This window comes from Piliocolobus tephrosceles, chromosome 2 (genome assembly GCF_002776525.5).
Source record: "Piliocolobus tephrosceles isolate RC106 chromosome 2, ASM277652v3, whole genome shotgun sequence".
NCBI lineage: Eukaryota > Metazoa > Chordata > Mammalia > Primates > Cercopithecidae > Piliocolobus > Piliocolobus tephrosceles.
The window spans coordinates 11,717,859-11,745,688 of NC_045435.1; the positions used below are offsets into that span (position 1 = coordinate 11,717,859).

The following is a 27,830-nucleotide window of genomic DNA, read 5'->3' on the forward strand; positions in this document are numbered from 1 at the left end:
CAGGAATAGCTGGATATCAAAACCAAAAATAACATGGGCAACATTTGCAAAAATCCTAGCCAAGAAGGTATTTTCAACAACCCTAAAAAAAAAATGAGTGGCAAAAATCACTAACAAACAATTCCATGATATTTATAATATCACCTTCTCTTGGGGAGAAACAGGTTGAAAGTGATGAGGTGTCTGATGGACCTAAGAACAGGAAAAATGTATGCATAAGCAACAGATATTTCTAGAAAACACTTAAGGCTAATTTGAGAGTAACACTTGAATCTTGGAAGGGTTTCATCCAAACTAATTTCATGAGAGTAATGGGTGGCTATAAGGTTAGAAGAAATTTGAATAGTTTAGTTCACATTTACACTCAAAACTGATGAACCAAAGAGCAATGGGAAGTAAGTGCTACACATTTAAGAGAAATTCCCGAGAATTAAATAAAAATTGTACTGAAAGGATAGCAAAGAAAAAGACGATCCAGCTAAATGTAAGAGACAGGAACGGAGCCAGGAAATCTCAGAAAATCTTCATAATTTTTCAAGCTATAGATAACAATAGAAGTTGAAGATCTGTGAAATCAGAAAATTATCTTGAAATGAAACTTCTAAATTTTAGGGAACCAGGTTTCATATAAAAGCGAGCTACCAAAAATAATCAAGGTCAACTTTCATGCAACATGTTTTTTTTTTTTTTTTGAGATGGAGTCTCGCTCTGTTGCCCAGCCTGGAGTGCAGTGGCCGGATCTCAGCTCACTGCAAGCTCCGCCTCCCGGGTTCACACCATTCTCCTGCCTCAGCCTCCTGAGTAGCTGGGACTACAGGCGCCCGCCACCGTGCCTGGCTGATTTTTTTGAATTTTTAGTAGAGACGGGGTTTCACCGTGTTAGCCAAGATGGTCTCGATCTGCTGACCTCGTGACCTCTCCACCTCAAGCTCCCAAAGTGCTGAGATTACAGGTGCGAGCCACCGCACCCGGCCCATACAGCATTTTTATTAGGAAACAGAATAACAGAGTTGTAGGATAAACAATAGCAGAATGGTATTTCCACAGACAATGAGAACAAACTTACCAGTGAGATAAGTATACAAAAGTGATCAGATTATGAAACCATAGTCTACTACTCAAGTGAGCTAAAAACAAAACAAACAAACAAACAAAAAAAAAAAAAAAAAAAAAACAAAAAACAAAACAGATATTTGGAAAATAAGCGTAAAAGAACAAAATAAAATGAGATTTGAAGATTAAACTACAACTAACACAAGAGTGTTTATATGCAACAGATAATTTCATATCAGAAATGGAAGAAAAAACAGGAACATTTTTAACGTTTTCAAAATATAAGAGAAAACATAAAGGGATTTAAGTAAAATGAACAAGGAAGATTAATAAAGAATATACAACATTTCAATGTAAAGAAACACTGAAGATGAAAATATTAGGTAACAGAATAAATATTAAAAACTATATTTTAAGCAAACTTTCCTAGATTAAAATATATGAAATTAATTATTAAAGTAGCTTATAATATTCTTGAAAAGAATGGCTAATAACGTATATTGTCATAAAATTATTGATATTTAATGACAAAGAAAATAAAGTCTCCTGGGACTCTAGACCAGGAATTGCCTAACTTTCTTCATGCAGGGTCAGATAGTGAATATTTTAGGCAGTCTGCCTAAACAGACGGTAAGCTGGATTCCAGCTGAGAACATTGTTTGTCAATCCAGATCTTGTTATCCAGGCAGTAAGCAAAACACCTGAAAGGTAGTTGTTTTTTTGTTGTTGTTGTTGTTGTTTTTCACCAAACACCTCCTCCTCTCTCCAGTAGTTCACAGTGTCTCTTCCCAAAATGAAAAAGTGCGTAGAGAGTCTGTTATTATCAATGCAGAATAAACAGAGAATATTGCTTTCCTTAGGTCTTTAGAAATCTACTAAAGGATGTGCTTCACAAAACCAAAGTGACTAGAGACCTAAGAAACACTGATAACTCTTAAAGATACAGTCACTTGCAGACTGAAGCAAAGTTGGATATATATATATAGAGAGAGAGAGAGAGAGAGAGAGAGAGAACATATAAGTGCTGTATGCTCTGACAATGTGGTTTTTTTGTTTTTTGTTTTTTTGCTTGCTTGTTTGTTTTTTGAGACGGAGTCTCGCACTGTCAACTGGGCTGGAGTGCAGTGGTGCGATCTCCGCTCACTCTCCCAAATAGCTGGAATTACAGGCGCTCGCCACCATGTTCAGCTGATTTTTTTGTATTTTTAGTAAAGACAGGTTTCACTATGTTGGCCAGGCTGGTCTCAAGCTCCTGACCTCGAGATTCACCCACTTCGGCCTCCCAAAGTGCGGGGATTACAGGTGTGAGCCACCGCCCCAAGCCGTGTTTTTACTGTTTTATAATTGTGGTTATTCTCTATAAATAGAATACATAAAAATAAAAATATGAATATATAATATTTATATAAATTAAATATAAGTAAATACTAGAAGTATCTTTATGAACCAAGATACACACACACACACACACACACACACACACACACACACACACACACTCATATGGACCTGGACCTGTGCAGGTGGTGATAGTCATGAAGAGCTTCTTTGATGATGAACGGAATGCAGAGCAGGTGAGTCTATGTCTCATTCTTAGCATGATTCTGCCACGATGCATATCAGTCTTCAAAGCTGAGACTAGGATGAAAGACCAGCATGATCACTAATGTGAGAAAAATATGGGTCTTTTTGTTGTTCTCTTCAAATCACAATAATAATTGTTATGGACAAAATACACTATATTCCCATGAGGCTAAATAAAGTAGACAAGAGGTTAACATCATGGATGTAGTTAAAAAATTATTTGCAATGACAATTACCTTTATGGACATAAAACAAACAAAACCCAAAAGGTACCAGAAATTTAATGTAGCAGTAACTGAAAAGAATATAGACCATTTCACATCTGAGGAAGAAGCAAGTCTGCTAGAGAATGGAAACGTTCAAAACACTAGTGTGCTCAATATTCCTCATGGTTGGCAGAGGCTGGTCATTGAATGCATGTGAAGAAGGGAGCCAGGAAATTCAGAAGGTATACTGTAAAATGCTGATAAAAGCCAATAAGCCTTACCAAATGGCATAGCAAATGGTATTTTCTTTAGCCAAAATCTATGAAGCGACACGCTAGTCTATCTGTTTATACATTGTGTGAAGACCAAAGGTCTGTGATCTGGGCATTTTTCTTATTCTTTTTTCATTATTACTTTAGAGACTAGGTCTTCCGATATTTCTCAGATTGGTCTCAGACTCCTGGGTTCAAGTAATTCTCCCACCTCAGCCTCTGGAGTAGCTGGAACTACAGGTGTGTGCCACCATGCCTTACTTAACTGGATAGTTTGAAGTACCAGAGGATGTAGTGATCTACAGTTCTATACATTCAAAAGTATAATTTTCTATTCTCAGTTATAAGAACAGAATGAAAAAGTTCTATTAATGTAATAATGAAATATGTATATTTGATTAAAAAACAATGTTGACATGCACAGTGTGTGGAATATCATTATGTCATAAGTAATGACATCTAGTTAATTGTGATAATTTATTTTAAAAGAGTAAGGCTCCAATTAAATCAGAACAAAATCTTGCTGGTGATGAAAAAGCATCCAGATCATATAAGAGATTTCTGTCTGAAAGAAACATTCAAAAGTAAGTGTTTAGTGAATAATTTATGAATAATGAAAAAGCTGACACTGAAATCTCAAAAAATTTTCCTTTTCTCTTGAAGAACAGAGTGAAGATTCTTTAGAGTAGTGTCTCTGTCACTCCTCCTGTCAAAAAAATCTCCATGATCTTCTTTGAGAAAAAGGACCTTCATCTAACTCAATGTGGTCTGAAGTGTCTGCAAAAACTTTGATTCCAGCTTGAGTTTCTTTGCATCATTTACATCTTGAATGGGAACACACACGGAAATGAACATAATTGTGACTTGACACTTTTAATTTTAATTGGAATGCTAAATGAAGAACTCATCAAGGAAATCCAGGAGGCTTCTTCCATTTCTGAAGAACTGTCTAGAGATGTTTGGAACCACAGTTGCTTTTGATCTGTGCCATTTTGGGCTTCTTTGATGAATGATGTCAAATGTCTTTTTTGTTTTACTCCCTTTGAAGAACCATGCCATTTTTCATCAAAGCCCAATTCAACCCTGATGTTTTATTCCAATGTATGTGCCAAGAAGAGACCTGGATGTTGGATAAGTGCTTCCCTTTATTCTAAGTGTGGGAGGGGATTTAAAATATCTTGAAAAAGAGCTCCGCAACTTTTCTACATTTGGGGAAGCCTCAGTAATAAGAAATTACCATTATTTTTTTGTTTTGTTTTGTTATAGATCCTAAAACATTCAATTTCATAGCATTAATGCAATTGACTCTAAGGTGCAATTTTACCCATAATCGAAGAAAAATGCCAAGGAGTGACCGAGTTATTTTGTAAGAACTCTCCCCCCATTCATGTGGGGATACTTGATTTGTTTGGAAAAAAAAAATAGTCTTTGATATAAGCCATGATAGTGTATCTTTAATGATAGTTTTCATGGTGATGCTTTTGGCTCAACCCATAGACTAAACCAGCGATAAAAGTTACAGCTATTATGTTTCTGTCTTCTGCTTTTAATGAGCTTCATGTGTCCAGAAATGCTATCTCTGAAAGATTCACTGGGTCTTAAGAAACATTTGGAAATATTTCATTGAGGAACAGCAGTCTTGCTGTCCTCTTTTATTTACCTCATCTGATGTTAGAGTATCTTTCCTTTCAATAATTATGGTCAATAATTATGGTCATGTTTCTCTTTTCCCCTGAGTTCAAGAGCCATATTTTACCATGGATTGGTCTCTATAGTTTATAGTTTGGGAACCTGGAAAACCATTATCAGTTAGCGTTTGGGGACATTCAAGAAAAGTCTTTATTCTAATCTATTCTCAAACTACAAATAGGCTTTTCCCTCTCCCCTCTCCCAGTCGTGGATGAAGCAAGCTCACTTGGATGGAATTGCTTGCTCTCTTCCTTCTCATCCAAGACACCTTCTGAAACTTCTTTTCTTCATTGTGGTGGAACAACTCCAAGTTCCTGGATATTATGTAAGTACATAAGTTAATACCTCTTTGTCATCACTACCCTAATAGACTTTTTCTTACGGGTACCTGCTGATGAATAAGCCTGAATAAATATCAAATCATTTGAGGAATTACATTTTTATAAAAAATTGTGTGTACTTCCAGATTTTAAATATATTTTACTTTGATTAGTGACACTGTCATTTGTTTTCAACTTACTTTTCCTTTTTACCCCAAAATTGTGCATTTTTGAGCCAAATAAACTGTAAAGTTCTGAAAACAAAAATAAATGTTTTGGTTACAATGCAGAACACCTTTTAAACAGTAGATGTCTGTATTTACTGTAGCATCTAAAAATATATTTTGGTTTTATTTTCAGCTAATTTACCAATTATGGAGATTAAATTGTTTACATTGTCATAAAATGTACATTTTTTTCTCTAATTCATAAATGAAAAAGTTGTGCCAAGTAAAGGAGAAAAAGGAGGAGGAGAAAGAGGAACTAAAGGTTGAGTAACAGGATTATTTACAAAAAGTATCCGAATGCTGATATCAGTCTTTCCTACTTTAAATTTCAATTTTGATTTATCATAATTACCTTAAAGAAGCTCCTCTATGTTATCAGATTTATTTTTTCAATCCGTGGGAAAGCAAGAAACTACTTTGCCTCTGGATTCCTTGGACATATGAAATATATGAACACAGCAAATATCTTAGAATATAAATTATTTAAGAATGAGTATTCATGGTTAAATTTTATTTTAACTCTAAGTATTTAATACATTTTATTTAATATATTACTGTAGATGTGGAATTTTGTTCAAAATGTAACTTCATAAAACTATTATAAGAAAGTTTATGCAATGAATGTTTACTTTCCACATTTTCTTAAATTTATCTGAAATAATATTTCTTTTAATATTTCATCAAAAAGTCATTTGTAACAAATTGAATCTCAAAAACCCTGTAGCACTTATAGTCTCATAAATCTATAGCACTTATAAAATTCTTATATTTAATTCTGGAGATAATTTATAGAGGTAAAACGTCTTGTGATTCACAGAATACTGTAAAATATGCATCTCAACTTTTTAATTTATTCTTTCTCTTTTTGTCCTGTTTCAGTAAATTGCCTTTTCTTCTTATAGAGTAAGCATAAGTTTATATTATACTGAAATATTTTATTGCAATTTTACATAAAAATCAAGGGTCACTAAATTAAAAGTCCAAGAGCCTATGGGAATAAACATTTTTATTTATTTTTATTTACAGAGGTAAATAAAAATTTATTTTTATAAATTTTTGAAATTTGCTAAATTAGTTTAGTTCCAAGTTTCCTTGGAAACTTTTTTGCGGTACGAGAAAAAAAAACAAACAAACAAAAAAAATCCTGTTTGGTTTGGTGACGTCTTATGAAGGCAGAAGAGGTAGAGACAGAATTTCTTTGGGTATATTTTTGGAAAGCACTTCACTTTAACATTTTTCAGATCCCCAGCTAGTAATATATTTTTCTTTTTTGTAAAGTGTGTGGGGACATTTTAGATGATTGATGATCTGCATACCTTTACCTCACCATTTGAGCTCCACAGAATGACGGTGATATTGTACTGTAGAAAAAAGACTTGGTATCACCCATGCATCATGCTTTTATTTTAAGACAACTTGGCACAACAATTAGGTACATTGTGTATTATCTCATGCATATACATTACCTATAAATTAGGAAGACTTTTATGATTGACTTTAAAACTTAGAAACGTAAGTTGTTTTAATGTATTGGCTTCATCACTTGGAATTCTTAGACTCAAACATAGCAAGATTTTCTACTGAAATTAAGTTGTAACTTAAGAATATAATTATGAACTCTACCTTAGAGGCAAAAGATTATTTCTGTAAATATATTTTGAAAAAGTTATTTTTTCTTCATAAAATTCATAAACTTTTAGTAAATAAATATCTGAATGTTCTCAGAATTGGAACATATACCTTCAATAAAGTATCTGTCACTGTGTTACTATATATCACTTCAATATAATTTAAGGTCACTTAGTTTTGATAGCTTACAGCAAAGATTGATAACCCTTATTCTTTATTAAGCTGCTTTATTGAAGACCATCAAGATTTAATTTTTAAAAATCTTACCACTTGGTAGATAAATGGCTTATGAGTCCTGTTCTTTTCTAACTTTTCTAATTAATCTGAATGTCATTTGAGAGGGCAGGGAATAGAAGAGTTGGAAAAAAAAGTCTTGCAGGCTAACTCTTACAAATATGATTTTTATCAATGTCAACTCCCAGATAATGCCATCTGCGCTAATCCCTAACCCTTTCTACTGTTGTGCTTTAAGTTGTCTTTCACTTTGATTTATCAGACAGCTGACCCTGGCCTAACCCTGTCAGCTTTAGTTCAGAGGAACTCTCACAAAAGATAGTCCTCTGATCTGACAAATTGATTGGCTACAAGGAAGTTTAACTGGAAAGGGATCTCCCTAACAAGTGATACAGTCCGTTTTTTTATTCCCAGCTGACAGCTTTGGGTATGTGAATAGAATTTATAAAATGTCCAGCAGAAGAGAAGAAAGCATTATGAGTAACTTGGAAAGCTAAATACAGGGGACGCAATAAAAGGCCCACAGGTTTCTGTTTAATGATAGGTCTGAGGGTTTTAGCAACTATATTTTATTTAAGAGTTTTAAGTGGAGGCTAATTGAAAATGATCATCCTAATTAGAAAACAAATATTAAAATTCTCTTAGTGTTTCCCAGCTGACTTCAACTGGAGCATAATGATTAGGTGTGAGGATAATAAATTACAATCTATAGAAAAGCTATTAATCAGATTAAGAAACAGGTTGACACAATATCCTTTCCCTGGTGAAGCTGATGAGTAACTTCTGCCTATGACACTGTGATTCTTGTCACATAATTTTACTATTATCAATCAATACTCTAGTATGTTTTTATCCAAAAGGTGTATGACATTTATGGTTGAATTTCCCTCAGGTTTTAAGAAGAAAAATGGAGTTTAAATTAAAAAAAAATTGAAAAAGTGTTAAAAAGCCAATTTCAAATCTAAAAGATCCATTTTCTAAACTATTTCACAATTTTAATTATACCAAGCTACAAAAATTAGGGCCCTTCCTGCCTCCCTCCCTCCTTGCTTCCCTCTGTCTCTCTCGTTCTTTCTTTGTTTTGATGGAGTTTTGCTCTTGTCGTCCAGGCTGGAGTGCAATGGTATGATTTTGCCTCCCTGCAACCTCTGCCTCCCAGGTGCAAGTGATTCTCCTGCCTCAGTCTCCTGAGTAGTTGGGATTACAGGCATGCACCACCACACCTGGCTAATTTTGGAATTTTAGTAGAGATGGGGTTTCTCCGTGTTGGCCAGGCTAGTCTCGAACTCCCGACCTCAGGTGATCCGCCCGCCTTGGCCTCCTAAAGTGCTGGAATTACAGGCTTGAGCCACCACGCCCAGCCATATTATTGATATTTCTTTCCTGCCTTCCTTCTACTTTATCTTTTTTCCCCTTATCCATTGCGCCCTTGCAATTTTTTTTTCTGTATTTTCAATCCATGAAAAGTATGTACTAAATGAACATCAGCCTATATAACTTATTCTTAAGAATATTTATGGTGACTCACCTCCTTCTCATGATGTATTCCCAAAACAGACCAAAATCAAGGATAGAGAAATTGATTTCATGTTTTGATGGAAAGAGCTTACATCACTGATTCAACATTGGGAGGCGATGGAAAATATATCTTCAGCCCTCATTGATGCCAGGAATGAAGATGTGGAGCCCAGAGGAAAGGAAGTCATCCTGACATGAAACAGTTAAAAATTATCCATGATGATAATATCAAATTTGAGAGTCCAGCTGTGCAGCAGCAAGGGTTACACCGAAGCGGTGCTAACCCTACTCCAGTAAAATCCTGTGGCCATCTGAATAGCCATGCTAGGAATGACATGACTTTGTAAGTTTCCTCAGTACCTACGCTTCATTGATTTCTGCTTTTATTCTAACTTGACCCTCTCACCTTCCTGGCAATCATGTTAGCCACATGGAAACATTCTGTTTTATTCTACATCTGCCAAGGTTATCCAGAGTAGGTTTGCATCATATGTAGTTTTCTCATAAGATGTTGTTGGATAAGGGAAACAAATACTTTAAATTGACAGACTCCAATTTTAATGTTAGGTATCTGAAATAATATTGGAAGCATTTTCCAAGAATGAATACAGGTCTATTACTTGTAAGGACACAATTATCCTTTCAGTGACGATGTTAATTAAATTTGTGAACAGCTTAATAAATATTATAAATAAATAATTAATAAACCCTCTATTTACAGTACCTAGCATTGTCATGCATTGAGTAATTTTTCAATAACTTTTTAAAGATTGGCAATAACCAATACATGTAATTGCATATCTTATTCAAGTCTGATATGAGATTCTAGGATAAGAAAAAAATTGACTGGAACTCTTTTAATTTGTTATAAATTAAATATATAAACAACATATTAATATTAACTAAATTCTGTTTGTAAAATATTTTTATGCTTTAACTTATTTTAATGTGATTTCTTCTATTTTTTTAATGTTCACCACTTTTTAAAAACTACCAAATATTTATAACTATTTCCAACTTTATTAAGTAAATCACTACTTCCAGGAAACTGCTAAGTGTAGCAATATACACCCTTCATATTTTTAATGTTTTAATTACCTAATATGTTACTCATAATGTTTTCTTCTTAAGGGTGATGCTAGATATTGGGTAATAAAAAGAAAATAAATGGAATTTGACAAAATAAAGCAAGAAAAAGGAAATAAAACCTATCAATAATATGGCCTAGGATTAAGGAAAAGTTAAATTATATTTAACATTCTGAAATATACTAATTGTATACTTGAAAACAAAGAAAGTAAAGATGTCTAATAGAATATGACCCCTCAACATACTTTGTATATTAAAAGTTAGGGTAGGCTGGGCTCGGTGGCTCACGCCTGTAATCCCAGCACCTTGGGAGGCCGAGGCGGGTGGATCACCAGGTCAGGAGATCGAGACCATCCTGGCTAACACAATAAAACCCTGTCTCTACTAAAAATACAAAAAAAAATTAGCCGGGCATGGTGGCGGGCGCCTGTAGTTCCAGCTACTCGGGAGGCTGAGACAGGAGAATGGCTGAACGCGGGAGGCAGAGCTTGCAGTGAGCTGAGATCCGGCCACTGCACTCCAGCCTGGGTGATAGAGCGACACTCAGTGTCCAAAAAAAAGAAAAAGTCAGGTTAGATTTTGTCTTTTTCTTTTATATTAGATGGAGTTATTTGTTCCAATATTCAGATATTGATATATCTGGTGAGAAGGATAAAACTGAGACAGTAAACTATGAGTGTTTCTGTTGCTGAGAGTCCTTGTCTGCTAAATATCCCCACTTCATGTGGGTGGAAATTTCACCAAGGACCTCACCATTTGACCTAAGTTACTATGTGGGTGGAAGCTGCCATTGTCCACCCCCAACATCTAGTTACCAAGAAGTATCTGAAGTCTGTGTGTTCACCTTCAAAACAATGACAAAAGCAAAGGATCCTTAGCATACCGCATTTGGGGAGAAGGTACTTTGGAATTGAAAACAACAACAACAACAAATTAGAGCATTCCAAGCTGATAAGGTAAGAAATGGTCAATTCTGTTAGATGTATGCAATGTTTTAGAAACAAGGGTTGTTTTAAATTTGTTTTAAGTACTAATGGCAAAAAAGTTTCTGAAAAAGTAAACTTCAATTGTCAAAGCAATCTGTTACTAGGAATAACATTTTCCCCGATAATTTATTTTAATGAGGAGCAATTGAGTTTATATTTAGCTATAACTTATTTCTGTCTTTGGGGCAATCTGATTAAATATGTGATTGCCTCCTTTTTGATTTATTTATCAGCTCTTACTTCTGCCTTAAAACGATGGTGAGTATTCACCAGTCTGTGTTGCTTCAAACATCTGCTGCCTGCATGGTGGGGCTGCACTTCTCAGCCCCCACTATATACCTGATATTTCTAGCTAACGATTCCTTCCATTCCTCGTTTTACATGAAATAATCGTAGCCATTTCTTTCTAACAGCTTTTGTGTTCTGTCTCTCAATTCCACAACTGTTCTAGGTAAAAGTAACAACAGTCATAGTAATAATAATAAAAAGAGTGAATATTCCCTTTATGTTGTTTTGACTTAGCATTTAGCTTAGACCAAGAAACACCAATGTTCTCAAAGAAACTGTCTCATCATGAAACTCCCTTTTGTTTATAGATCCAACTGGAGACATTTGAGTATGCCAGTCTTAACAAACGTGCTATAAAAAACAAAGATATTACAAGAGTAGCATGGTTTGTCAAGTAATGTTATTGGAAATGCTACAAAATCTGAAAATAAAGTACTATACTTTCCTCTTTAAAATTTTGATTAGGCTACATGTCAATTTGCATTTCTATATTTAGCAAGGTGTAGAGTATCTCTTGATTTAGTAAGTGAAAAGATTTTTCATTGACAAGCTTTTATTGAAAACTCTGTACATAAATCATTATAAAAGTAGCTTGAACTACAGAACTCTAATAGAATGTTATTAAATTTAAAAATATTTTGGTATGTATTTGTATGAAGGTGTATTTTTTATTTCTTTTAATGGAAAACTGAATTGAATCACCGATTTTCTAAAGGTATCTATTAACCACTATAAAAGCACAGGCTTCAAAAGCACAGAGTAGACACCAATATTAAAGGTAAAGTTTTAAACATCTTTCGTATCCAGCTGATGTTTACAAGAACTGGCATTTTTGCATACTTTAAAATAAGGTTTGCATTTTATAAGCTACATATTTTTGTTTCAATCTGCTTTTAGTACTATGATGTATCAGGTTGAATCATTCAGACATGCTGGTTTTGATCCACATGGTTTTCAAGCCAATTGAGTTATTTTAAGCACAGCATGAAAGAAGAATTTTCTCTTTAATCCAAACCATTTGCTTCACATAATGTCAATGTGTACATGACAGAATTAGCAGAGATTCTGCCAAGTATGCTATGATATACAATAAACAAAAGGCAAAGTACAAAATTATTCTGTTTTTGAGTTAAAATTATTCCACCTTAGAAAGTGTTTTGAAGTAATAATCCTGGAAAAAAATTAACTATAGTTGCATATAATAATTTTGTACAGGTTTAATATTTGCTTGTACTGCTACAAATGGAAGGGTGTTTAAACAGAAATGGCATTTATTTCTGTAGTTCTTGATGATCTTTCAGGTACATATAATAATATATCCTGTCCTCTAACAATTATGTGACTAATTTTTCATAATACTCTTATTAAATGCATACATTTTTTCCTCTATCTAAAATCAGTCTTGGGCTATTTAATGTTATTCATTTCACATTTCACTGGAGGGGAAAACACAAATAGTTCTGCTATCCTGTTTTGCCCATGAAATATTTCCTAATAAGCATTGCCATATCAAATGTAAGTGGATTGGCTTTAGAAGGTTAGTCAAACTGTTCTACTATTTACCTGTGAAAATTGAGGTCATGAGTTCACATAATGAAATGAATTCCCTTACACAGTATTTCTGCTAGTTGCTAAGTCACGGCTAAATGGATCCTTTTAGAAACAAAAGAGCATGTTTTTGACTCAACACATTTATATGGTTTAAATGTGTCCCTCCAAGCTCGTGTGTTAGAAATGTATGCCCAATGCATGTTTAAGAAGTGATTAGGTCATGAGAGTTCTGCCCTCATGGATGGATTAAGACCATTATTGCAAATGTGATTTAGCTATTGTGGGAGTGGATTCCTGATAAAAAGCTAAGTTCATCCCCTTTTGTCTCTCTCTTTCTTGCCCTCTCTCACACTCTCAACTTCCACCATAGGATAAAGCAGCAAGAAGGCCTCAACAGATGCTGGTAGTGTGATATTAGACTGCCGAGCCTCCAGAATTGTGAGAAATAATTTTTTCTATAAATTACCCAGTCTATGGTATTCTGTTTTAGCAATACAAAATGGACTAAGGCAGAAAATTAGTACCAGAAGTGGATTTATCGCTATAACAAATACCCAGAAATGTCGAAGCACCTTTGGAACAGGGTATTGGGTACGGACTGGAAGAATTTGGATAAGCAGCCTTAAAAAACTTAAATTGCTGTGAATTGAGAGTTAAAGGCATTTCTGGTGAGGGCCCAGAAGGGGAGAAGAACTGCAGGGAAACTGAACTTTCCTAGAGGTTACTTAAATGGTTGAAATGAGAGTGTTGGTAGAAATATGGACGCTAAAGGCCAGTGTGAGGAGGTCTCAAATGAAATTGAGAAACAAGATACTGGAAGCTAGAGTAGAGGCCATCCTTGTTACACAGTTGCAAAGAACTTGTCGGAATTGTGTTTCTGACCTAGGGTCTTATGCAAGGCAGAACTTAGGAGTGATGAGCTAAATTATCTTGTAGAAGAAGAAATATCTAAGCAGCAAAGGGTAGAAGGTGGCACATGGCTTCTTTAGGCCATTTACCATAAAAGAAGAGAACAGGAATGATCTAAAGATGGAATTTATAATTAAACAGGAAGCAGAAAGTAAAAATTTTGAAAATATTTAGGCTAGTCATGTAAAGAATGAAAAGGCAGGTTTAGGAGAGGAAACTAAGGGTGTGGCCAAGTGACTAACCTTTGCTAAAAAGATTATGATTGGGAAGAAGGGAGCCAGGTAGTATTAATCAGGACAAGGAGGTAAAATGCTCAAGGCATTTCAGAGATATTAGGCTGCCCCTTCCATCGCTGGTCCACAGCAGAACCTTGAAGGCAGTTTTCAGAGAGGAGCCTGTGGAACCTCAGTATTCACCGTCCTGTGCTGCTTCTGCTCACCACATTGTGATGGAGCACGTCTCAGCCCCTGCCATGACCATAGCTCAAGTGGGCCTATTGCAGCTTGGCTCACCACACTGGAGGGCACAAACAGTAAGCCTTGGCAGCATCCATATGGTGCTGACTCTGCAGACACACAGAGTGCACAAGCTGTAGGGCTGTGGTGGACTCCACCTGGATTTCAAAGGATGTATTGGACAGCCTTGGGGCCCAGACAGGGCAGAAACTTGATGCAGGAACAGAGCCACCACAGAGAGCCCTCACTAGGGCAATGCTCAGAAGAACTGTGGGGTCAGGGATATTACATAACCTCTAGAACTGTAGAGCTATCAGCATACAACTCCAGCCTGGGAGAGTTGCAAGCATGAGATTCCAACCTGTGAGAGTTGTGGTGTACCCTATGTCCAACAAAGACGTACAAGTGTGGCTGCCTGAGACTTTGAAGGCCCACCCCCAGTCCAGCATGTCCAGGAGGAGGAACATGGAGTCAGGAAATATTATTCTGGAACTTTACAATTTAATGTTGTGTGCATTGTTGTGTTTTGTACTTACTTGGAATCTGTTACTCCTTTCTTCTGAATTATTTCTCCTTTTTGGAATAGGAATGTCTATCCTCTGCCTGTTACACCATTGTATTTTGGGAGTAGATAGCTTACTTTGATTTCACAGGCTCACCTCTGGAGGAAAATTTGCCTCAGGATGAATTGTGCCTTGAGACTCACCCACATCTGATTTAGATGAGACTCTGGACTTGGAGTGTTTTGAGTTAATGCTTTAATAAATTAAGAATTTGGGGTTATTGGACTGGAATGAATGTATTTTGAATGTGAGAAGGACATAAATTTTCAGGGCCAAGGGTGGAATGCTGTGGTTTGCATAAGTCCCCCAAAGTTTATGTGGTGGAAACTTAATCTACAGTGCAAGTGTGTTGACAGGAGAGACCTTTTATGAAGTAATTTGGTCATAAGGGCTCTGCTTTCATGAATGTAATAATGCCATTGTTGTGGCAATGTGTTCCTGATTTTTAAAAATGAGTTTGGTTCCCCTTTTGTCTGTTTCTCTCATTATTTTACCCTCTTAACTCTTAACATGGGATGATGCAGCATAACGATTCCTGCCAGATCCTGGCACCTGGATACCGGGCTGCCTATCTTTTACAACCATGAGCAATAAGTTTCCTTTCTTAATAAATTACTCAGTCTACGGCATTCTGTTCAGAAACACCACAAAAAGTGTTCACAAAACAAACTCATTAACCCAGGTATTTTCTGGACTCCTAATAGCATTGCCTTAAAATGTATACATTTGTATAAAAATGGACCCGTAAGAATACTTTGCTAAACATTTTGTTATCTGTTATCTATAGGTCAGAAAGTGTTTCATATTTAGTCTTCTCTGAATATTGGTCAGAAAGTGTTTCATATTTAGTCTTCTCTGAATATTGCAACATGGATAAATGAATACAGTTATTCTTTACAAATGGAAAAACTTGAAGTTGGTTTTCAGATGTTTAGTAATTTTTAAGGTTAGTTTTGACAGATGACTTTTAGAAGAGCAGCAACTAAAGTAAGAGTAAATATCACTTAAATGTCAATTAGTGACAGATAATTAACCAGATGCTCCATGGGGAAAGCACATACAAATTACAATAATTTTTATAAGTTGCCAAACATACCGTAGAGATAAAACTGCAATGAATTATATATGTTCTCAAAATTCTATTAGGGTAACAAAATGAAATGTAAAGATATTAAAAATATATTGAAAACTATTACTGCAAGTTTTCTTAAAATATAACTGATAACTTTAAATTTGTATTTAATTTACTGACATATACAAAAAATACTGTTAGTTGTGCTTGAACATTATGGCTATGACAATTTTGTATGTTCCAGTATCTCATGGAAACAGTTTAACTAATTAATTTATTTATTTTACTTATTCTGATAGATCTTACTTTCTAGTGAAATATTAGCAAATATATGATACTGGCTTTTTGAAATCATATTGTTAGGTACCTGCCTCCTATAAAAAGCAAATAGAAACTTCTTCTATACTTAAAAGTCTTCATGATATGAGAATCATATATTACTCTTCTAAATAATAGATACGTATTTCTGAAGAATTTTATGTTTAATCAAATTACATAAAGATGGGACTTATTACATCTAATGTGATATCTCAGTCACAAGTTAAACATCACATGAATTATTTGTTAGTAAATTAAGCAGCTTTAAATCTTCTGTCATCACAAATCAAGGAGACTTACCTTCTAAGAAAAGCACACATTCAATCTGAAGTCATTGCATGACTAGCTCATCCTTGGGTAATGCAATGCCTGACGAAATGTTAAATACACTAGCGTTTCATGGTAACAAGTAGGACTAGAAAAAAAATCGTAGTTAAAAGACAGTAACAGTGTTGTAAAGATCAACACCTTTAGGTTTCTCAAAGGTAAAAGACTTGCTGTCATAATCAATAATAGCTGTGAGCACACATGGCTCCTCTAAAATGGCGTCACTAGGAATAAAATTAATAACACAGAGACAACAGTAAAAGCAATAAAATTGGTCTTTTCACCAATTATACAAAGTCCACTGATTCTGCATAAATAATCACAAGCAATTTTTTGGCATACTCTTACTACAGAATGTATCACTCAGCTATGACCTTTTAATGAAATTGAGATAAAATTGCAAAACAGACATTTAACTTATTTCAAAGACAGAGTTGCATTTTCTTTAAGAAAAAAATAAAACTCCTATTCAGTATTGTTGTAAAGTCATTTTACCCTTAGCATTTACCAAGTTATGCTATATTTTGAAATATTAATGCATTGGGAAGGCAGTAGACTTCAGTAGGCTGCTCTAATTTTCAGTCCCACCACTTACTAGCTATGTGAACTTGGACAAATGAAGGGAGTGTTCTAACCTTCACGTCCTCATTTGCCAAATGAGGATAATCATGGTATGACTCTGGTAGAACATGGGTGAAGATTGAATGGAATTTGGTAGCATGATCCCATGAAATGATAAAAATTTATAAAAAATGTCTGTCACAAAGAGCTTCTTTTATGTGGAAAAAGCATGTATATATTACATAAGTGCAAACTTACTTGTTTAGCTTATTATATTTGTTTTGATTTTGTGTATTTACTTCTGGCCGCTCTGCTTCCCTGCTTCCCCAGGCAATATAGGATAACAGTAGAATCCACCATAATATCTTATTGACATATATCTGTAGAGGTTTATATTGATGTACACCCATATATACATCACAATTTTAAGTTTTACAAAAACAAACTGTTATTTGCATTATGCTATTTTTTTCAAAGATAATTTCTATAAATTATTCCAAGTCCTCTGAGGTAGCTCTTACACCTTTTTTAATGATTGCATAGTATTTTCTAGAATATACATAATTAGTCCTTTATTGAAGACTGAGCATTCGCTTGGTGTTAAGGTGATTTCCCCATTACAAAATTATATACTAAAATGTTTAAAAGTCAGTAAGTTATGCCTTTGTTTTTATGGGTTATAATATCAGGTTTTGAATTTCTGTGTTGAAATACACGTGTTTATTTGAGTTTAGAGACTGTACTAGAACACAAGTTCTGCAGAGAGCTTTGTTGCCATCCAATAATATGTCCCAAGTATCTAGAAGAGTGCGTAGAATTTTTTATGGTTCGACAATCTATTCAAAATGCCTAGATGTGTGCCTACATTTTATTAAGCTCAATTTGTATTTTTTGAATAAATGAACAAAAGGATGTAATATTTCATATTTTTAAGACCAATGTGTCATTTTCTCTGCATCCCAACCACCAGAAGATTTTGTAACTCTTGTATATTTTAAATTTTCTAACGAATCTGAAAGGAAGAGAGTCTACCTTGTTGTATTTACTTTATATTTTCATAATATATTTTATCATCTCATTTCTTGATAATTTGGGTTGCTCTTTTGTGAGTTATCAATTAAAATCCTACCTGTTGTTTTATTTTTTCTCAATTTGTAAGAAATATTTGTATTACTATAGAAAGTGACTCTTTAATCTTTCTTCTGCCTTATTAATATATTTCAGATCTATCATATATTTACTTTGCTTATTATCTGATATTCTTTGCTAAGTAAATGTTTTATTAGCATTATAAATTCTGAAGCACACTGAGTGAAAATGCTGCATATAGAGTTCACATTTTTCTTCAGAGTGTTTTATTATTTTTAATATTAAGTTTTGTGTCTATTTGTTTTATAAGATATAAAATAATATAAACTTCTTTATTTTCTTACAGACAAATACCCTCTTATATAAAGTACTCTTTAGTACCTAATCTTTACTTTTCTCAAAGAAGGTAACTACTTTAGTCATAGCTCTATTCTGATAAATATATATATAAACTGGGATCTAAGTACAAACTCTTTATTTGGTTCCATGGATTTTTTTTTCTATATCTGTACCAACATGACATTTATTAAATTAGTATGGCTTTATACATTTTTCTGATACTAGGAAATCTCATCACCCATTGTTATTTATCTTTGCAAAAGATTTCTTATCTACCTAGTATTCATTTGTTCATATGAAATTTAAGATAATTTCAGACTACTTCATGTTTGACTTTCCAAACAATCTTATGTTGGCATTCTAGTAATAATTACATTACATTTTTACAGATCCTGGAACATAAGGAATATTCTACAATGAATGTATTTACAGTTTTTCCTAAACTTAAGAATTTTCCAGTGGTAAACATTTCTATTAGCTAACTAACTTAAACCACTAAACCTTTATAAAAAATCCATACTTGTCTAAATACTCTTTGAATTATTTTCCTTAGAAATGTAACTCCAGGCCTGGTGCGGTGGCTCACGCCTAAAATCCCAGCACTTTGGAAGGCCAAGGCAGGAGGATCACGAGGTCAAGAGATCGAGACAATCCTGACCAACATGGTGAAACCCCATCTTTACTAAAAATACAAAAATGAGCTGGGCTTGGTGGCGGGCGCCTGTAGTCATAGCTACTCAGGAGGCTGAGGCAGGAGAATTGCTTGAACTGGTGAGGCAGAGACTGCAGTGAGCCGAGATCGCACCACTGCACTCCAGCCTGGCAACAGAGTGAGACTCTGTCTCAACAAAACAAAAAAAAGAAAGAAAGAAATTCAACTCCAGCTTCTGATGAAAATCGTAAGTTCTTACTAGAATAAAATTAACAATTTCAATTAGTTTTCTTCACTGGATTCAACATCTCTAGCTAGCAACAGATGTATACATCTTTAATTTAATCAGTCATTGTTAAATGAGTTATTAATATACTTAAATCTTTATGCAACTGTTATTTACCCCTCACAATAAAATGATGTTTTGTGGGAGTTACATCTTTGGTTTTGATTTTCTGGATTTTCTTAAGTAAATAGATTTGTCAGCTTCATATTACTGGTTGAAACACTACTTGAACAGATTGTACATAAAGTTAACAGTCCTATGGAAATAATTTCTATTTTAATTGTATAATTTAATACAATAACAAATAAAAGTTGAGAAAAAGATGTAGCATGATCTTCTACTATTCTTTTAATTTTATTCTAGATTTACATTTTTAGCATTAATAGTTTTCAATTGAACTATACTTAAATTACCATCTAAATTTTTATTTTTACACATTGAAATGTTTAAGAGTCAATGGACCTACAGTCCATATAAATGTAAATTTGTTAATTGATCTACCTATCTATCCATACTTTCACTTTTGAAGACACCTAATAGTGGTGATTACATAGAATTTGAATTAATAAAGAAATTTTAGCCTGCTGTGTCTCAAATGATCTCTTTTCATATTATTAGCTTTGCTAATTTACGTGTCTTCTCCTTTTTCGATATTTCTTTAAATACCTTCTGCTACAATTGCACATAAAAAGAAATAAAAGATGTCAGCAGAATAAAAACACATAGTAAAGGTCACGTGTTCAAAATTGAATGGTATCATCACTGGGAAAACATAAGATTCATAGACTACAAAGATGTTACTGTTATCCCTAAAACAATGTGGTTTTATGTATCTAAATTCATTTCCTTACCACTCAAAATATCTAGCTGTGCTTTATTTTACTTACCCATAGTTTGATAGTAAATCCCCAGAACTACGTAGACGTTTCTGAGACTTCTAGGATTGTGATCTTTTAATTCATTATTTGTTATATAAGCATTTATTGAAAATAAGCACGGTGCTTCTTTTGGAAATACAATGGCTATCAAATCATAAAGCATGAAATGTAGAGGATTAAGCAGAATAAATATATTTAATGGAAGAAGCAAACATTGTTACCATCCCGTATGGGAGAGAATCCACATCCAGGATGGTGATCAGGAACCTCCCTACAGGGAAATAAGAAGTAGAACAAGTTTAGGTATTGATCAGGAATGTTGAAAGCCAGGAGAGAAAATGGCTTTACCTTCTCTCTCTTTCAAGAAGAAAGAGCTAGTAAATGCCTATGATAAAGAGAAAATATCAGATAAACTGAAACAGTATGACAAATATAAACAGCATAACTGTTTATATTTATGTGTAATAAGTGTAAAGTGAAAAATAATCTGTTTAGCCTAAAATTATGAACTGAGCAAACGGTACGGAGGCATTTTGATTCTATCATAAAAGCAGTGTGATATCATTTGTAGAACAGATAAGGTCAGGCTTGTATGAGTCATACCTCTCGGTTAACAGTGTGGAAAAAGGATTAGAAATATTAAGAGTGGAATATCTGCTGTGAAAAATAGCAAAAGCATAAAAGTGTATCTTCTTTTATAAGCTCCCCCATATGTATGTTTGTGCATTTGTGTATATGTATCATATATATAATATATTTCTTGTTGTAGTCTACTTATGCTTATTGTAATCTACAGGAAAATGATACCAAATATACACCCCCTTCAAATTGTGCAACACAATTGTTTCGTTAATAAGTTCTACTTTGTTTTTTTCAAAGCATGCAGTTTTGAGATTTAAACACCCAGGAAAGTCATCTTGCCAATTAAACTTGATTTTGTCCTAAATTCATGGTTATGATTAATCCATTAGCCATCACTCATGCCAAGCAGCAGTCAATAGATAGAAAGCAGAAAATTATGTTAAATACATTAATTTCTATATTCCATGAAGTTTTTTAATGCTACAGTTACTTTCTCAAAAACACTTTGACATTTTGACAGATTTGTGGAATGATCTCTATTCCTCTTGCAAACAAAATACATTTTACTCCAATAATTGATCATTTCACTCTAAATTATGATCAGTTCTGGTTGAATAAATGCAGTTATTTGACATCTGCCAACACTAATATTTTTCTTCCAATTTTATCTTTACCTCTTCTAGTCCAGCTATGGAATTTTTAGTCTTTGTAAAAATAATACCTCATAATTAAAATAAGTTTAGTTGCCATATATAGTTTGCTATATATTCTTTTAATGGTCTCTAAATGAATTGTCCCTTTTCGGCAATTCATTTCTAGAAACTTGATATTAACAACATATTTCAAATATATATACTTACTAAGATACTTTGTAGAATTCATGTATTTACATACACTTAAGTAGTGAAGCCTTGCCAATATTTATATTATACACTTATACTATGTGTATTAGACTAAGGCTGTGCATTTTCATAATTTTGATTAAATGTATATTATTGTTTTAAAGAGTTTTATGTAGCACACATGATTTTTATTTAGAAATGATGCTTTTTTCTAACCAATATTTTATTGGCAGTAACTAAAATGAACAAGTTGTACAATACAATTAAGGTTCTTCTGTATGTTTTCAGTTTTACTGCCTCTCATCTATATCAGAAAAATGGGAGGCTTACACATTCTTTTTTTCATTACATAACTGAATAGCTTAGTAAGTGTTCTTGTTTTCACATTTTGTCTCATTCTTTCCTATTGCATCTGGGTTGCTTATCTACCTAGTGCCATCCTTGACTTTTTAAATTCATCTCTTTTATACTACTGCAGATTTTGAAAATAATATATTCTTGTTCACACCTATCCACAGTTTATGAGACATATAAAAGTTAAGCTCTCTTTCAAAAAGTTTGTTTTATACAAAAGTATGAGATGCTGCAGTCCTGCTGTACTTTCATAGTAATTTGGATACTTTTATATCCAAGGCCTTTCATGAGCTCTAATATATAGAACTTACCAGTACCACAAAGTCATTTATATAAAATTTTCCAGGCAATTTTTAAACAATTTGTTTTATAAAGAAAAGATTGAAACTCCAGGAATGGAAAGGAGTGTAGACTGAGGGAATGGTTGCAGGGTGGCCGTGGTGGAATAGTTTTGGAACATCATTAGAGTGGAAATTCTGTGTTGCAAATGCAAAATTACAGCCTGATACATAGCATATAAGAACTTTAATCGAATGGATACTTTTAATAAATGTGAATTTTCCCTTAAAGAGTGCAGTATATTTCCTAAATATAGCCTTATCAGGTAATCATTGTGTGAATAGAAGTGGAAACATACAAACTAGATCAAGTTGAAGACTACCGTTCAAGTATTTACTAAGAGAGGACTTTGCTTCTTGCAACTATCCAAACTACTTGGCTTTTATTAGTTTAAACAAGTAAATTTTATGAACTGGTTTTATCATAAAGTTAGGCAAGCAGAACACTTTTCTCAGCCTCTCTGCCATCAGTCTATTGAAAATCTGTAAATACAGAGAAGCAAGTCAATGGGAAGGCACCTAACTGTTCTATTAAAATCCTCTGTTTGTGTCTTAAAATTTGAACTCATATTTAGTATTGAGAACACATGGACTATATAAAATAATTAAGATGTTCACATATTATTTGTATTGAAATATGCAGTTTCTCAATACTTCACTTCTACAAAAATGATCAGGGAACTGTTTTTGCATTTTCACTCTTTGTTAGTGACTTGTTCTCTTGGAAAGCTCTTAAGGTTTTAATAATATAATTATCAATTTATTAAGTTGATTTCCTAGAATAAGCCACCTGGCTTTAGCAACTATATTTGTATTTTCTAGATACTAGCTCTCAATATTTACAGTTGGTTTTATATATAAAATATTAAGTTTTGGAAAGAAATGAATGTGATCTCTTTAGCCAGTATAATGACTATAGTGTCATCTTACATGCCTCACATACCTAGCTTTGGATTTACTTTCCAGATCAATTCCAAATCCAAGCTTTGACTGGATTTTCCAAAATAATAAACCCATCTTTTGGTGCAAAGGTCTCCAAAGAATTTTTCTGTGCGTTTTGATGTGCTTTGTGTCAATGGAGTTTTAGAACATATACCAGTATATATACTTTATCATCTCCAAAGGTGACTAAGCAAAGACTGAGTCTGATACCAAACATGTGAAAATAATTGAATTTGAGTATAAAACAAAGGGAAAAAATGTAAAATGTGACTCCAGTGAGTAGGGCAATATAACTTGGCAATCATCTTTATTCAATTCATAAAGTGATATTTTGCATGTCTACTTGTGTGTATCCATTATTCTAAAGCTGTGTTGTTCAATTCAGTAGTCACTAGGTGTATGTTGATATTGAGCACATGAAATGTAGCCAGTTCAATAGAAAAATGGAATTTTCAATTTATATTATTTGAATTGACTATTTAAATTTGAAAACAGCTGTGTAAACTAAGTTTTTGATTAAACACAAGTTTATTGGTTTGGTATAGGTACATTTCACTTTGATCACTGCAGTCTACCAGATTTTATAGTTGTAGTTCACGTGGCAGATGCATAAGTAGTTTCTGATATTACACATAAATTTTCTTCTAGAAAATGTCATTGTATCATTTCAGTTTAAATGAATCTTTTCAACACAATGATTTCATGTTGTAGTGCATTTATTTGAACATTTCACATAGCGAATTAAAGTGATACCTATGTAAACTCTCAGATTTTGATAATGTAATTGTAAGTACTAATTATTTTAAAGTGTTTTTATACTTATTTTCCTTCAAATTAAATTATTTTTCTCTTTGAAGTAAAAAAGTATGATCATATTTATAAATGTAAAACAAACTTTATTTCTCCTATGGAATTGAGTGGGGATACAGAAGCTAGTACAGACTGAGCATCCTTAATCAAAAAATGTGAAATCTGAAATTCTCCAAAATCTGAAGTTTTTGAGTGCCAACATAACACCACAAGTGGAAAATTCCACATTGGACACATTATCTTTTCACTGTATTAATGGCATGCCATATTTCTTACTGTTAAGTACTTATGTTTGAATATGCATAAGAAAATAATTGCTTATCCATAGCATAAAAATTCTGTCAGGAATGACGGGGTTGTCAAATAACCACAGGTGATCCAGACTGGTAGCTGAGATAGACACTTTTGCTTTCTGATGTTTTAATGTAGACAACTTTGTTTCATGCACAAAATTTTTTTAAATTTATTTTTAAATACTGTTTAAATAAAATTACACCCAGGGTCTGTGTGTAAGGTTTTAGGTGAAGTGGTGGTTAAATAAATTATTATACCTGAAACAAGTTGTTATTTCAGGTATGAAAAACTTTTCAAACTTTTCAAAAACTTATCAGGAATATTTTACAAAGCAAAAGATCTCAATAAGCTATCAAACAATTGTCTATAGTATACAGGATCTTTCTATTAATATCAAAAATCAATTCATTCAAATATTGAAATAATGTTAAGTATTTTTCTGTAGCCTAAAATAAACAGGAAATAAAAAACACTCTTCAATTAATACATTGGTTATGTTTTATCTCAATTTTTGCAAGGAAATGCTGTCAATTTGTGGCTTAAATTATTCAACTTTTGTCATAAATTATATTCAACTTTTGTCATAAATTATATAAATTAAATTTTTCAACTTTTGTCATAAATTATATGCCATTAATATATGTCAAAGAAGAGAATCTGCTAAACATAAAGATGTTATTTTCTATCACAATGGGTGGTGCCTCAGCTTCAACTAGACAAAATTTTAGATTATTTAGAATTCTAAAACAGACTGCATTCCTCTTCACATTTTGTTCTACTGTTAGAAACACATTGAAAGTATCTGTATATTTTCTGAAGCATAGTTAATGAAAACTTTTATTGATGTTTAGTTGTTAAAACCATTTAATATGTGCATGCAAATGTGTAAATCATCACCAGGTTTTGCAAATCTTGAAAGAAAAAGAAGGTAGTCAACTAACATTTTTTGGGTTCTTTTTCAGATAGAGTCTCACTCTGTCACTTAGGTTGGAGTGCAGTGGGGTGATCTCAACTCACTGCAAATTCTGCCTCCCAGTTTAAGCGATTCTCTTGCCTCAGCCACCATAGTAGTTAGGACTACAGGCATGCGCCACTATGCCTGGCTATTTTTTTTATTTGTATTTGTAGAGATGGGGTTTTGCCATATTGGCCAGGCTGACCTCCAACCCCTGGCCTCAAGTGATCCGTCCTTCCCGGCTTCTCAAAGTGCTGGGATTACACGCTTCAGCTATCGTGCCCAGCCAATTAACTTAATGATACTGTGTTCTCTACCAATGATTGTTGTTTGAATGGCAAAAAAAGAGTTTCACAGTACTCTTTTTTGTGAAAAAAAAGAGTATTGTACTGCACTGTAAATTTTTTCTGTACTGTACTGTAAATTCTTTACAGATTTTCTGTACTGTAAATTCCAATTAAATATTTTCTTAAAACAAGAAAAATGCATGCCAATATTCGATAGTTAAGACCCCCCTGAAATTCAAGTGATTTATGCTTTCTTACTAATATCACAATATATATTAACTAATATAAAACTAAATTTAGTACATTTCTGTACCGAAATATATGCAGAAATTGAAATTTTTCATAATACAAATCTATGATAATAACATTGCTCTAACAGGATAAATATGCAGAAGGTGTTTATTGTAATTGACAGTGTCATGTAAATTGGCTGCAAAGCTACTCTTTTTCTGAGAAAATTTTGAGGAATGCTTTGCTTATATTAATAAATGGAGTTTATTTTAATTTATCAAATGCCTATTTAATTTAATGCTAATGCTACTGAGTTGACACAGTTACTAGATTGATTTAATTTGGGAAGCGGTATTTTTGGAACTGTTATACATTTGCTTCTAAGTTAAATTTCCTCCTTCCAGGCACAGGCTACGTCCGTGGCTTCCCTCATGTCTGCGTTGGCTGCCCAACTGCTCTGGCCCCCGCAGAGCTGCCGCCTGCGCTCTCGCACTTTCCACCGCGCGGCACTTTTGGAATCACCAGTGAGACAATTGTGAAACCAGCTTAATTTCTAAGGAAGAATTGTTGAATTTAATAAATAAACTGAGTAATGTTGATAATTAGATGGCCACCTTCTTCAGCTGCCTCTTGCAGGGCACACTGGCACACTGATGAGAGAAAGATCTGCAATGCTTTTTCTCCAGACAAGGATGTTGATGACTTTCCTGTAATGAATGTAGGATGAAAGTGTTAGGACCAATATTCCATGTTACTGGCTACCCTATGGGATGTGCAGGAAACAATTAAGCGAACTGACATTCCAGTCCTAGAGAAGAATGTGGTTGTGGCTGGAAGCTCAAAAATTGTTAGAATGCCCATTGTAATGTCACTGCACATAGATGGGGCACATGAACGTCCCAGAGATGATGCCACTGTTATAATATCTCCTGGATACTCTCCCAATGAGCAGTTGAAGAAACATAAGTTTTTAACAAATAGTGTAATATCCGCTGCAGACATTCCACACCTGTTCACAATAGATATAATCAAGGAAAGAGCAGCAGTTTTTGATGTGGGAATAACTAGAGTTCAAGATCCCGTAACTGCTAACGCCAATTTGGTTGGAGATGTGAATTTTGAAGGAGTCAGATAAAAAGGCTGTTACATCATGCCACCTCCTGGAGGTGTTGGCCCCATGACGGTGGCGATGCTAATGAAGAATACCATTATTGCTGCAACGAAGTGCTGAGGCTTGAAGAACAGGAAGTGCTGACGTCTAAAGAGCTTGGAGTAGCCACTAATGAACTGTTGTGTCTTCTGTATCAAGAACAGCACTCCAAGTCAGCTCAAGAAGCAAAGCAGGCCAATAGAAAGACAATATATTTTATTCATTCTACTGAAAAGGTTTAAAATGATGCTTTGTATTTATTGAAAGCTTAAATTGGAGGGTGTCTGTGCACATAGCTCTGCAGTACCTCACCAAGGGTCATTCCAGTATGCAGGGGTAGTTTTTTTTAGAACTACCCTTCAGCAAGTTCTCCCTATTTTAGATTTTTAGATTTCTAGGGTTGAAAGGCTTGCTTGATATATTAGTCTTGTGTATTGTCATATTTGGCTTTGCTATATACTTTACCTTCATTGTTAAAGTTTTGTACTGTTAGGGAATATCTGTATAGTTTATTTAATGTATCTTAAAACCTAATTTTGAAAAACAAACTTGGCTTGATAACCATTTGGGCAGCTTGGGTAAGTATGAAACTTACTTTCCACCAAAGAATTGCCAGCTTTTCTGAGATGTATCCTGTTGATTTTTTCAGAAATTTTTTTTCTTTTCTGAGGAGTCTTGCTCTGTGGCCAGGCTGGAGTGCAGTGGCGTGATCTTGGCTCACTGCAACCTCCGCCTCCTGGGTTCAAGCAATTCTCCTGCCTCAGCCTCCCGAATAGCTGGGACTACAGGTGTGCACCACCACGCTCAGCTAATTTTTGTGTTTTTAGTAGAGATGGATTTTCACCATGTTGGCCAGGATTGTCTCGATCTCTTGACTTCATGATCCGCCCGCCTCGGCCTCGCAAAATGCTGGGATTACAGACTTATAGGCATGAGCCACCTAGCCCAGA

General features: G+C 33.9%; 1 pseudogene; it reads left to right on the forward strand.

Annotated features, from left to right (window-relative positions):
• The first annotated feature begins 2,588 nt into the window (after positions 1-2,588).
• LOC111545157 lies at positions 2,589-27,122 on the forward strand (annotated as a pseudogene).
• Positions 27,123-27,830: the final 708 nt, after the last annotated feature.